The sequence below is a fragment of the Orcinus orca genome, chromosome 1 (genome assembly GCF_937001465.1).
Source record: "Orcinus orca chromosome 1, mOrcOrc1.1, whole genome shotgun sequence".
Classification (NCBI taxonomy): Eukaryota; Metazoa; Chordata; class Mammalia; order Artiodactyla; family Delphinidae; genus Orcinus; species Orcinus orca.
Genome location: NC_064559.1, coordinates 2,177,696 through 2,189,428, shown reverse-complemented (window position 1 = coordinate 2,189,428; position 11,733 = coordinate 2,177,696). Strand labels below are relative to the sequence as shown.

Sequence of the window (11,733 nt, the reverse complement as noted above, 5' to 3'; positions counted from 1 at the left end):
AAGTTTACTGGGTAGCTGAGTTGATAATTGTATTTTATTTTTGTGCATTGGAAATCTATGTACATTTATATTGTAGGAATATGGCAATGCTCCAAGAAAAATGAGAAATTCACTGGTAATTTCCCACCCAAAGAGAGCCATTGTTAACGTTTTAATATTATATACTCTGTGTGTCAGTTTGTTTTTTACTCAAAAATGGCATCTTATTGCTTGAATTTGCATTTCACTGATTATGTGATAAAAACTCCTTTTTAGGGCTTCCCTAGTGGCGCAGTGGTTGAGAATCTGCTTGCCGATGCAGGGGACGCGGGTTCGTGCCCCGGTCCGGGAAGATCCCACATGCCACATGCCGCGGAGCGGCTGGGCCCGTGAGCCATGGCCGCTGAGCCTGCGCGTCCAGAGCCTGTGCTCCGCAACGGGAGAGTCCACAACAGTGAGAGGCCCGCGTACCGCAAAAAAAAAAAAAAAAAAAAAAAAACCTCCGTTTTAATTTTTCTTGAGGTAACATTGGTTACCGCCTCTCAGCTCGAAATTCACTCTTTTGTTACTTGCTCTGTGAAAAGTGCTATGGGTCCTTTAAATAATTTTTCCTTGGCCAGCTCGTGTGATGTTAGGCTTTCCTAATTGATGGCACCTGAGGAAGGTGTTGCTTCGTGATGCCCCGGTGCTTGCTGGGAAGGCTCTTGGTGGCATCTTCAGCACCCACTCACTCCTGCAGCACCGAGGGTGTCCTCAGCCCTGCTCCCGGGGCTCACAACTTCTCCAGTAGTCGGCTTCAGCAGTGCGCAGAGAGAGCAGTGGACGACAGCTTCCGTCAGCATCTTCTATCAAGCAGTTTTGGAGTAGCGCCTCAGGTGAGAAATCTCCCCGTGCATAGCTTAACTGGAACCCTAGAATGTGGATTTCCAGCAACTTACAGAGGGCATATTTCCAGAAAGTTCCACCGTGAGACACCACAGCAGCTTCTTTACCATCCAGTGAGCCACAGTCATGCCCTTTTCAACCGGGTCTGGACCTCAGTCCTGTGGGCAGGGAGGAGGAAGTCTTCTTTTCAACTGGAGGGTTAGCGGCTCTCCTTATTTCTGCTGTGTGTTTTGGCGTTCTCTTTACTTGTCGCTGGCCATTCCTTCCTTACTCTAATCCTCTTTCATAATTAATAGTTTTTTCATTACACTTTCCATGCTCAAATTACTGTTTGTTTTTCTTCTGGTTGGACCCAGAATAATAACTAAATAATCTAATATTAGTGTGTTATTGTTTTATTTTAAAACCCATTTTTCACATTTTTTTGTTTCTACATCATTATTTTAATGGTTTCATAGTAGTCCATGTAGTAGTAAATACTTCATGCCTATTGTTATATAGTTTATAATATATGTTTTCATTTTCACAATTGTAGACAATGCTTTAGTGAACATCTTGGTACACATCCTTTGCTCCTATCCATAATGATTTTCATTAATTCTCAGTCATTTGGACATTTTAGTCAGAGGCAAATGATGAACACACCACGTAAAGTGCTTTATATATTTCCAGGGGAATACTGGACATATTATTTAGTGCCATAGCAAAACATCAGAAAAAAGTGAGGAAATCATGATTTTTATTGTCTTCTGCCAAACTCTCATAGCAAGAATCTGAAAAATCTCTGGTGAAACACAACTGAAACTAGATTTGAGATTGAGCCATTAAATCCCAGTTATCACCAATCACTTCTGGCTGCTTCTGATTAAACACTTTCTTTGTGTTTACGATTGGGGAATCCACCTCATGAAAAGAATGGCAAATGGGAAAGAAGTAAATGATTCGGAATATCTTGGTCGTTCCTGGGAGAGAGCGCTCTGACCAAGCAAACGGTTTACCTGAATGTCTTAAGCAAACTGAGCTTGGCTGATTTCCTGTGCTTACAGAAAAGAACCGCTGTAGCTTCAGCTGGAAACCCTAAGCCAGTGGCTCAGTGGTTGTTTTTTTGACGTGCCTGCATCACAGGTATAAACAATCTGCGATGTTGAGCTAAACATACCTAAACTGCTGAGGATCTTTCAGGTTAATTTAAACCAACAGGGAATGATCCTGACTAGCAACAATAGAAGATTCTCTCCCAGCAGGAAGTGCATGGGGGCATCCCTTCTAGATCAGACATGCTTCAGAGACTGCTTCTGGAAGCGGTCGTCTTAATTGAATGTTTGTTTCTGAATGTTTGTTGCTCACAGATGTTTCTCACCAACACTGTTGAGCCTTTTGGTGGTTTCTAAAAGAGGCTATGTTAATCTCAGAACAAGGAGATACAACATATATGACGTGTAATCACACTATAATGATAAAAATAGACACATGCCATCATTATTGTCATGGGCATTATCAACAACACAACACAATCACTGTAACTTATTGGGCACCTGTTATGCAGACAACATGTCTCTTGTCCATGGATTAGTGTAGTTAATCCTCACAAAGCTCTTAATAAGTAAGTACCAATAATATCCCCATTTTACAGATGAAGACACTGAGGAAGAGAAAAGTTAAGAATTTGCCTATGATCAGTTATCCATCTGTTCAGCCAGTGCACAAATTACACTGCCCAACTCCAAGATCAGGTGAGTACAATGGCCTGAGCACCATGCTTTACTGCTTCCCAAATATTTAGGAGCTAAAAGAAATCAAGTAGTGGACCTTAAAGAAAATCTTCCTCTACCTTCGTTCAACTCTTTTCGCTTTCATTTTGGTGGAGTCTGTGAGAGACTTAATGTATCATGTAGAATTATCAAGTTAAATGACTGCATTTTCCCCTTAATTGACCATTTTGAACTGAATTGCTTGGATTTATCAGATTTTTTGTAATGCAGTATTACCAGCCTCTTTCCCACCATCACTACACCTGAAAAATAAAATTCACACATATGACATTCTATCATGTGCTTATCCAGAATTAATGCACAAAGCTGCATAAGTAAAAATCTGTGGTTTATGCACAGTTTCTTCCAGGCCAGTTGCTGTGTCTCCCAGTCACCCTAGGGTCTGCAGTTAAGGACCTGCAAGTCTAGAGAAACTGAGAGAGACGTGTTGGCTTGGCCAATAGATCTTGAGCACCTATAAAGTGCAAGGAGCTGGATCACTGTGGTGGACTTGTCGGGGATTTAAAAATAATAAGACAGCCTAGGAGACAGGCTTTGACACCACTGACAAAAAAACACTTCAATTACCAGGCAGTGAGAAAAGGAGGGCCGTGGGTAGAGGAACATGTCAGCAGGGTGTGCTGCGCGTGGCCCATCTTCAAGTCTCAGTTGAATTCTACTGTTCAAATGTGGGCCACTTGTGGGAAATTCTGTACCATGAGGGTTTTTCTTAATGTTTAAAAAGTCTTACACAAAGATGAATAGGAGACATAGCAGGTGGCAAATCAGAAAGTTGTGTCTTGTAAACAGGGGGAGGTCAATCCAACCTCCAAATCCCAAAATATGTCAATATCCCATAATAGAGAATCACTATCAGGGAACTTGCTGTTTGTTTATTAGTGGCAGCATGGCATAAAATCAGGATAATTCAGCGTTTAAAATCCCTTTGTTTGAATTTATAACTAGTATAAATACTTCTAAGATTATATACATTTAAATTTTTTCTGCAACAAGTTAGACAGGATCACAAATTCACATGATGCTCAAAAGAACACTCAGAAATATTTAATGAAAATCTTCATTCTAGTGATGAGGAAACTCTAGCTCAAATAAGAAGCAAAAAACCATACTCAAGCAAACAAATCTGTAAAAGACTTGTAATCAGAAATATCCAGTTGTCCTACCTCCTAATTTTGTGATCCATCTGCTTCACCATCAGTCAAAAAATCTGATTCTTCGAATAAAGAACTTTGGCTTGGCTTTATAGAGTAAGATTAAAAAAAAAGAAAAAACCAAACACTTAGGCAAAGGAACAAACAGCCAAAATTAAGTAAATCTGGGATTTTTTTTAAACCAGCGTTGTCTGCATTGTTATTTTGGGCTCAGAGCGATAGCTTGATGCCAAATTTAAATGGAAAGCATTATCTACTCCATATTTATAAATCTTTAGATTCTGCATGTGTCATGAAAAATGTAAGTAAATTTTATAATAGTAAGGTGTGTGGGATTAATTTGTATTCTATGTTGAAAAGCTCCACGGTAGGCAATTAATTCATGAAACACCAGTGATTGCTGCCTTAAGGGCTACATTGCTAGATAAAATTACAGACCTCAAATCTTATTATTACACTGGTATCTATTTTTTGTGTGGTCTAGGGAATATATAATCTTAAATTGAATATTTACCTAATCAGTAGGCTAAGGGTATCTTCTGGGTTCTGCCCCCTTCGACTCTAGAACACATTGTCTAGTTGTGAATATTAATATGCTGCTTATATAGTTGGGTACTACTGCTTACTGTTTTCACTTCATGGCACACTTATTAAATGATACTTGTATGCTATACTAGAATAAACTAGAAGGGATCTAAATGGAGCTTGGTAAAAATTGTATAGCCTTTATATTAAACAATGATAAAGTAAAACAACTAATATAAATAAAAATTTAAAATAACAAGCCATAATAAAGTATAAAGTATTGGGGAAGATATCAAATACTTAATTTACATAATTTTCAAGTAATGCTTTTCAGGATTTTTAATGAGAAACTTGTAGTTGCTTCCACAAACATAAGTGTTTTTTGGTTTTTTTGTTTGTTTGTTTTGTTTCATTTACCAGATCTTACTCTTGAAGTTGTGACTGTAATTCTAATCAATGTTTTAATAACATCTCTCTATTTTTGATCATCACATTAGACAAGAAAATTTTAATCATTTTTACGATCATTCAAAATTTTTCAAGCCAGTGTTTTTAAAAGAATCTAGTTTCTTCTTTCTTTGGCACACAAAAACTCATTGCAGTATCATCTGATGATGTGTATGAGACTGATTTCGTTCCAAGTTGGTGGTTGCTTTTATAAGGTATGTCCCAATAATGATGGTAGAAGGCACAGACTGTGGTAGAGCCTTCACATCCACTAGGCGGTCATATCATCTTTACATGAAGACAGAGATGGGCGGGTAACCACCTAAATGCACACTGACAAGGTCTCCTGGGACTCCCGCCCCTGACCTGCTGTATCTTTGCTCTGGATCATTAGTTCTTGTAGCAATCCTAGCAATCTCTTGTTCACCATGAGCATTGGCATACTCGCCGCTGGCTGTTGCACAAGTTGATGCCCACTGGTTGAATGGCGAGAGAACTTTGATGCACCCATGGGTGTGGCATTTCTCACTGGGTCTGCCATCCGAGACCACTTTTGACCTTTTGTCTGACTCACTCTCTCGGGTAACCTTCCTGGGAGACCCTAGAGAGGCTATTTGTGGCTGAATGTGAATAGTTCCAGGGTTCTGGGTAACCCAGGCTGTACCAGGCAGCCCCAAGGGTTGAGGGGATCATTATCTCATGTCCCACTTACAAACATTAGATTCAGAACTGTATACCTAAGCAGACTGCTTGGTACCCTCTGATTCTGGTATGTGATTTAAAACAGCCTTGAAGAACTTTGAAAGTAATATAAAAAATGGCAAACTTCTCTATTTTACCCTTTCTTTACCTAGACTAAACGTGCAGCCTCACAGGAGCTGAGAACATATTTATTCTTTATCTTTTACTTAAGACACTCAGCAGGAAGGTAACACACTTTGAATGAAAAAGGACAATTCAAGTTAGGTTGGTGCTTTGCCTAAGCCAGAAAGGTTTAGGGAGCGAAATTGAGGATGAAGAACAAAAGAGACAAGCTTTTTTCTTTTCTTTTTTTTAACCTCTGACGGTTTGACTTAATTCTATTATTTGAATGATTTTGAATTGATTTGGACACACCCACATTTAAATATAAGTTCAAAAATGCATTCTAAAGTCAAATGGAAAGTAATTTGTGTGGTCTTGTTATGAAAATAATTGTTTTATTCTCTGTATACTCCAGTCTCTCCACTCATTTATTCATACTTGTATTCATCTAGTTAAACATCGTTCATATATTCACAAAATATTTGTTACTGTGGATACTATACCTGGTATTGATCTAGGTGCCGAGCTGGAAAGGTGAAAAAGTCATTATCATTACCTTGGAGGGTCTCCCAGTCTTGAGGGGAGTCATAGAGGTTACCACATAATTATTGTACAGTTGGACAAGTATCATTATAGTCTTATGAACAGAATATCAGGAGAAAAATATTTTATTTAGTCTTATTATGTATTTGAGTATTCACCTGCCCAAGACAGAAATCTATCTAATAGAGTTTGTGCTTTTAAGGACATAATCCAACATGATATTTTTTATTTGCTGAGACCTTTTCTCCATGAAGTGAATTAGGAGCCCAGGCTTCTTCTATGTCCTGACTCTATTTCCTAGGGCCTCAAAGCCTTTGGAATGTAGTTGGAAGACAGAGGAGAAAAGGGTGTAGAGGCTCTGCTCTTAATCACTCCATCCCAGAAGTGACATTCATTACCTTTGCTCACATTCCATTGACAGGGTATACATGCAGGAGGTGCTGGGTCCTGCAGCCCCGGCAAGTTAACATCTAGCAAAAGTTTTACACAGAGGAAGGCTAGGAGCTCTTTGCTGAATTGCTCACATTCTCTGGACAAAAGTAAGGAAGTCTGTGGCTGTTTATCCCCTTCTCAAATATATGCTTCATTTTTTTCCATCTCTCTAACTCTAATCATGGGCAGCAATATTTCTTCAATATTTTATCCACTCACACTGTCCAGGGAGGTTTCTTCGGCACAACAAGCAAGGCACGCTGGGTTTATTTTTATAGCACATTTCCCACAGTCGTATCAGATAAAATGCATTACATCTTACCAGGTGACTGCTGAATAATCTCACAACTGTGGCTTCCATGTGAAAGGCAGAGATGATTAGCTTCCAAGGTGTTTGTGGGCCAGAATTGCTCTGCTTCCCTTAACTAGGTAGGTTAGTACCTGTTCGAGTTCTTTGAGCTTTGTATACTGTTCCCTTGATTCACAGGAAGAAATCATAGACTTAATAGTCTGGTTGTGAGGATTAAATGAGATATTTTATATAAATTGCTAAGCATGGCTTTAGGCACATATAGAAAGCAATCCATAATTGAGGCTCTTGTCATTGCTAATTAAGGATAGGATATTAAGCGAAAATGGAAATGTTCTTTTTGTGGAGGAGGATGATATACTGAAACATTTAAACGTATTATTTCCTGTAACTAATTTCTAATGAGATTTCAATGTGTGCTTGCTGTCTGATTCCCCAAGAGAATGGATTTTCTCCCTCACCTTATCACATAGATATTGCCTGAATAAGGTCCTAATACCTGTAACTGAATTCACTTTTAGGATTGCACTATCCTTTAAGAGGCAGCAAAATATATTAATAAAGAGTGTTAGTTCTAAACTCAGATTTCAAGTTCTAGCTGGGTTACTTATCAGCTGTGTGACCTTGATCAACCTGTTTCTGAATCTGTGAATGTTAGCCAGTGATATTCCTTTCTAGGGACATTATGCTGGGAATGAGATGATTTATATAAAACACTTAACAGAGAAGATGGCATAGAGCAAGTACCTAATACATGTTACTTTAATCATGATGATTACACAGAATATTGGGATTGGGGTCAGATGACCTGAGTTTGTATCTGTGTTCTGTTGCTTTTAATCTTACTGAGCCTCGGTCTCCTCATCCATAAAATGGGGCTAATAATATTCTCTTCACACGGTTGTTATGGTGATTTTAACGTATGTGAAAATTCATAGAATCTTGCCTAGAACCTGTAAAATATTAAATACGTGTTAAAATTATTTTCTTTTATTTGCGGTATCTGTGGCCCTAGGCAAGTCGATCTGCCTCTCATATTGGTTATGCCTCCTACTTGGCCTGTTATAGTTAACATCAAAAAAAAAAAAAAACAGGGTTTCCCTGGTGGCGCAGTGGTTGAGAGTCTGCCTGCCGATGCAGGGGACACGGGTTCGTGCCCCGGTCCGGGAGGATCCCACATGCCGTGGAGCGGCTGGGCCCGTGAGCCATGGCCGCTGAGCCTGTGCATCCGGAGCCTGTGCTCCACAACGGGAGAGGTCACGACAGTGAGAGGCCCGCGTACCGCAAAAAAAAAAAAAAAAAAAAAAAAAAAAAAAAACCAAGAAAACAAACCCTCAAGCAACTCTAAAAATAGTACTATATCTAACATTATTATTTAAGAAGAGGATGGCATTCTGTTCCTGAAGGATTTGGCCATTGGAATTGTGGAGGAAGACCATCTTGGGATTTGTGTGGTGACAATTTCTTAAATGCATGGTATAGCATGGGTTGCTTTCATCACACAGTAGGGAAATACTAATATCTATAATTTTATAATCCCTAACCCAGATTAACTTTAAAGCCATTAGTAAAGACGAATTCCATTTTGATATTTAGTACCCTGCTAGAGTATCTCTCACTACAGAAGTTTAAAATAAGCATAAAAATAAATCCAGAAACAGATAAAACTAGCCTGTGCTGCGGAACACCATATTCCCAGGCAGTCCAATCTGAGGTCCACAGTCAAAAAAGATTTTAATCTATGAACTATGTCTACAGTGGGTGTTGATGGGAAACAATGAGAAATTGACACCTTTTTACCCTCCCTCTGTCCTGAGGTGGTTTCTAATTCAGGTTCGATCATTACAGCATTATAGAGAAGCCCTGCTATGCTAATATTTTTCTTAGACTTTGAACAAACTCAGACACCATAAGATTGTTTTGTTTTAACAAGGAGGGAAACCTGAGAGCTTTCTGTGGTATCTCTCTTGTACTCCTCCTGTTCTCCTATGTGGATGCCCTTCTCTATCTTATATCACTTCCCCAGTTCAAGAATCCTTCAAGAGTAGCCTCAAAGCCCATCTCTTCTTTGCAAAGTTACTTGTTCCATATTGCTTACATAGATCTCTCTCTTCCAACCCCCTTGAAACACTGTTCTTATCTTTCAGTTGAGTGTTGAATCACAGAATTTCTATCATATTATTTAAGTATTATTTAAGTAGCACAGGGAGAGGCTAATCCTTGAAATCAGGAAATAATTATATCTTAAATTATAATTTACAGCTCCGTGGCAGTGAACACAGTGGCTAAATAAAGTTTAATTAAAATGGTATGCAATGAGGGCCATACAAAAATGCCGTTAAGAATAACATCGTTTGCATAAAACTGAATATCTAAAAACAGCTAGATAACTATTTAACTTTCCAATTGTATGTATAGATAAAGCACAAGGATTTGCCCATTAGGATTTTATTTTCCATGGTAGGTCATTTCAGATGCTTTAAGTGACCCTACAGGCATCTTTTTAAGATTACCTTTGGACCCTGGTTTTTCATCTTGGGACTGCCGCCATGTACAATCCTAAAATGTTCCATAAAGGCTCAATCTTGCTTTTATTTCATAAGCCGTTTCCATTTAGTTAAAATTAAACTCTCAGCTACAGGAATATCTCCCAGGACTCAAAGCTTTCCCGTCTCAATTAAAGCATCTAACCTGCTAGCTTCCTGAGGGCAATGAGCTCAGAGTGAAGCTGAATGACAGTGAAACCCCAAAGTGATGTGACATCGCTTCATTCCAGAATGGGTGTTCCCTGACGGCTGCATCTAACATATGCACAAAATCTCCCTCTCGATTTGCACTTCCAACACCATTCCTAAAATGTAAGCATTGTTCTTTGGTGTCTCACAGGTAGCATAAATTAAATGGGATAGTTTTTATATTGTGTTCCACCTCCATGTAGATTTTTCTTTACTGGTTTCTACATGTGTCTCAAGTTAAAGCACTGTTTCCTAACTATCTCACTCCCTCTCCTGTTTACCCTCCTGTCCCTCACTTGCATACCAGAGCACAGTAAGCAGACACCTTTCCTAGTATCCACCATTGATCCATCCCCTATTGCCCTGTCCTCATAGGACCTGATTTGATAGGAAAAGATGTTCATTCTCAGATATTTACCAGCATGAGTGAGACTACCAATGCTTCATCCTTTCATTCACTGTGTTAGGTTTGTAAGAGACACTTAATCTCTTTTGGCGCCCAGCTGGAAATCCATAGGGAGAGAAGGAGCAAACAGGTATGCTGCTAATTATAAAATAGGTTGTTATGATGGGACACAGAACAGGGAATGAGAGCTCACCTGGTTGGAAGAAGGTGATCAGGGGTTTGACTTTTTAATAACTTTATTGAGGTACAATTTACACACAATACATTGTTCATATTTAAAGTATACTAAATACTGTGAGTTTTAATATATGCATAGACCCACAAACCCAGCATCCCAATCAAAATACCAAATATGTTATAATTCCCAGTGTTTTCTTGTGCAGCTTTGCAATGCTTTCTTCTCTCTATGCTTTACTCACTATATATTAGTTTACATTTTCTAGAATTTTATAAAAATGGCATTATGCTTTTTTTTCTTGGTCTGGGTTATTTTACTCAGCATAATAATTTTGAGATTCATTCATGTCATTGAACATATCAATAGCTTACTCCATTTATTCATTTACTTATTTATGGATGAATAGTATTCCACTACAAGAATATACCACAGTTTAACTTTGCACTTCCTGATGGGCATTAGGGTTGTTTCCCGTCTTGTCTTTTATAACTAAATCTGTTAGGAATATTTGTCTACAAGTCTTTGTGTGGATGATATACTTTCATTTCCTCTTGGTAAAAATTTAGAAGTGGCCTTGCTGGGACATACTATCAGGACTTCTGACTGATGGAACAGCATAAGAGGTTGGAATACACACAGTAATGAATCTTTGAAGGAAGAGAGTTGGGGCACCTTTTGGTCCCTTCCCAGGAGATGAGTATATAGTTCAAAGGTACCTTAAATTTGCCAAGTTTTGAGTCTCAATTCTCGACCTTCTTTTTCAAATGTGGTCCTTTGTCAGTATTCCTTTGTTCAGTAAATTGTACCACCATCTGTGAAGTAAATAATGGCTGCACATAACTAATCAATAATCAGCCATTTTGTCCATATTTTCAAATGTGTTGGTATAAAGCTACCACAGTATTATTTTGTAATTAAAACAAAATTCTCTCTGTTTTATAGCTAGTCCCATCACTATCATATTTGCCAAGTATTGCTTATTTTATTGGTCTTTCTAAAGGAAAAGCTTTTGGTTTTATTTGTCAAGTTTACTGCTTTTCTTCTCGAGTTTTGACTTTTCTCTTGATTAATTTTGTCCTTCCACTCTTTGGGATTTACCTTGTTCTTTTTCTATGTCTACTGTCCATTTCCTGTAGCTTCAAGAGCCATTTTCAACAACTCAACGAGCTCTGCCGGCTGTGTCATGGCCACTTCGTCATATGCCATTAAAACTTAATCTCATACACTGGGTGAAGACTCAGCAATCTTATTTTGCTTTCACAATTGTTCTATGGCCTTGGATTCTTCTTCTTCTCCTAAATTAGCACTATCATCATGGAAAATTCTACTGGGCCTAGAATTCTAGTCTTGCCTTTCCTGCAGTTTCATAATAAAAGAAAAATTTCCACACTGTTTTTGATGTTGATCGAAAATTTAGCAACACTTCTTTGCACTATATTCAAATCCCAAAATATAAGCAAGCCTTCATGCACACAGGCTCATTGAAATGTCATAATTTCAAACTGTGTATGACATTGAACAATGACCTTTCCAAATACTCCACACTCTTCCTAGGTGTTCAGACTT

At 38.4% G+C, this 11,733-nt stretch overlaps 1 long non-coding RNA gene across 2 annotated transcripts in view; it reads left to right on the top strand.

Annotated features, from left to right (window-relative positions):
• The first annotated feature begins 479 nt into the window (after window positions 1–479).
• Window positions 480–11,733, top strand: part of LOC125964831 (uncharacterized) — a 29,360-nt gene continuing 18,106 nt past the window's right edge. Inside the window, exons 1-2 of one of the 2 annotated variants that reach the window (XR_007478103.1) lie at window positions 480–854; window positions 2,498–2,597. This is a non-coding gene — a long non-coding RNA (uncharacterized LOC125964831). The remainder of the gene's footprint in view (window positions 855–2,497; window positions 2,598–11,733) is intronic. The other variant, XR_007478107.1, reaches the window with a different exon arrangement.